Below are 2,630 nucleotides of genomic sequence, written 5' to 3'. Positions count from 1 at the left end.
GATTATCTTATAAAAATATCTACATGAGAAGTTTAGTCTGAACGCTAGAGAGAGCTTCGATTTTATAAAAAGGCAATCTTTTGAAAGGATCTGGCTCAGAAATATACAAAACACTACACGACAGATATCAAAGTAACACAGCTCCAAACAAAGCATCAGAGGGAATCCTGCCACTGGTTTGTCGTGAAGCAGAATTAAGTATTCTTATTGCATAGCAGAAAGTGAGGTCACTGTCATTTGCATAATACTGCAACTTTGTTTGGATGGAGAGAAGCCATTGGGCACTGAAGAGAAGTAACTTTGGAATTCAGAGTCCGAGTTCTATGTTTTCCAAATCAGTATCCAATTGGTGTCTACGGTTGCTTCTAACCTTGGGCCTCAATTCCATTTCATCACGGCAATCAAACTTTCAGCTGCACCGCTGGCAACGCTGCATTCACAAGCAGTAGTGGCCACCCTAATTGGGGAAAGGAGGGAGAGGGGGAGGCTTCTCACCTACCATGTGACCAGCACAGGCTTGGAAGTCCGTCTGCTATGCCCCTCACTCAGGAGAGTCGTACCTAGCGATAGAGACAGCAGTCCGAGCCGGTGGCCACGGGCAGCCAGCAGGACTGCTTGGGGTGATGGCACACCAGTGTTCCAGTCCCCACGAGAAAGGACACGTGACAATGAAATGGGTAGGACCTCAGCAGCGCCCCGAGCTCACGCAGGGCTTCCAGGGAAAGGAGACATGGGGCGGGACCAAGCACAGGAAGCCCAGAGCAAAGAAAACATGGCTTTCATGATCTAGGACCCCTTCTGGGAGGTCAGCACACACAAGCTAACCCACCCACCCCTAACCCCCTCCCCCTCCATGTGAAGCTTCAATGACCAGCTTCCAGGTGGCAGGAGAGAAGATGGGGAAGCCACCTTTCATCTGAAATTAAGAGCCTGCGTGCTCTCATAAAGGAAATACTATAGGCCCCAACCTCCCACCATATCCTCTACATACAAACATACATACACACACACCCAAAAAAAACAGGGTCCCAAGAATATCTTGGACCAAGAGCTCATTCCATTAGCTTCTGACCTAACCTGGCGACATTTCTCCCAAGCCTGCCAAAGCTGAAATGTTTGAGCCTCGTTCCTAGGCAATTCAGAATCCCAGGTGCCTTGGCAGTCTGTCCCCAGATGTCACTCTGCAGTGGCTCAACACCGGAAGGAGGAGTTTCCTCTTCAGAGTAATGTGTTTAGTGCACATTAAACATACAGTAGAGACACACTGGGCCAAATGGCCGAGGAGACTGTTGGATGTCTAATTGCAGGGAGGAGGGGATGGATGCCCATCTCCTAGGGCATCTGCTTGGAAGGAGCCGGGCTGAGACGTTCCAACCTCAGGCTTGACAAGCCCCTTGGCTCCTTCGAGGCGGATCTTGACCAGGGAGTTGCATCCAGTTCCCAGAGTGTGAGACTGCTCCACACCCACACCTCCTTCCCCTCTGCCTAAAAGCCCAACACAAGCAACTGGCCACTGGAAAGAATGACAGGGCTTTAAAGATGTTTTTCTAAAATGCAAATGACTCCATGCCTCCTCAAATCCCTCCTCCTTTCCAGACACTTGGGATTCGATGATGAGTCATTTTCCCCTGTGAATTAATACACTCCTCGTTTAAAATAGATGCCCCATCCAGGCCCCACCTCCCACCTGCCCCTCCACAGGGAAGCGAGGAGGAGGTGAGCCTGAAGACTGGGGGATGGGACCGGCCCTGGAAAGGGGGCAGGGGACTCGGAAGACCAGGATCTCAGACTCACTGGGCCATCATTGCGAAGAGCCGAGGGCCAGCCCCAGCTGGTATTGAAAGGACTCCCTATTCATCTGAGCCCGTCCGACACAGACACACATCAACCTTGGGGTTAGGGCGTGGTGATCTTTCAATTCACCCCAGGCTTGAACATTTTGGAGAGCAAACTGGCATGCTGTTAAGTCATGAATCCTGCATGAGGGTCAACAAGGGCTGTGCTGTCCTGGGCACACCCAGAAGTAGGGCACCACCACCCCCCACCCCCACCCGCCCGAGACAGGAGGGGCAGGGACCTGGTGCCCCACTACTTTGGTTGCTTTGTGACTTTTTGTTTTCTTTCTCTTTTTGCCTCCATCGTGTTACCCAGGGCTTCTCTGAAGGGTTCGTTCTCCCTGCTGAAGAGACACCATCTCCCAAGCCGGGAACCCACAATTTCAAGGGCGGTGGCCCAGCCCCACCGCTGGGCCGTCCTCATGTGCTTCCCGGAGGAGAGCCCGAGGAAGGGCAGGGCCAGGGGAGGGCCGAGAGCCCAGCCGTTCACCAGTTCCAGCCGAACGCCCCGGGTCTTCTGCAGACACACTTTCAGTAGTCAAGAAGGTGGGCTGCCCCTCTGGCCAGTTGTTTCCGAGGCAGCCCGGCCTGTCCAGGTGGACCTCCGGAAGACGGCAGCTTCGGCGTCATCTCGGGTCCCCAGGAGCCAAACCCAGAAGAGAGGTTTCTGTGATTTGATTTCTAGCATAGTGAAGGATCAGTAGTCAAGAAATCCAGTAGACAGTCACACCCCACCCCTCCCAACTCAGTGAAACACCATGTTCTACACACACACACACACACACACACACACAC

This window comes from Echinops telfairi, unplaced genomic scaffold (assembly GCF_000313985.2).
Source record: "Echinops telfairi isolate 266 unplaced genomic scaffold, ASM31398v2 ScPeMD7_7469;HRSCAF=8507_1, whole genome shotgun sequence".
Classification (NCBI taxonomy): domain Eukaryota; kingdom Metazoa; phylum Chordata; class Mammalia; order Afrosoricida; family Tenrecidae; genus Echinops; species Echinops telfairi.
The sequence above is the reverse complement of the archived record's forward strand: the minus strand, read 5'-3'. Positions refer to the sequence as shown.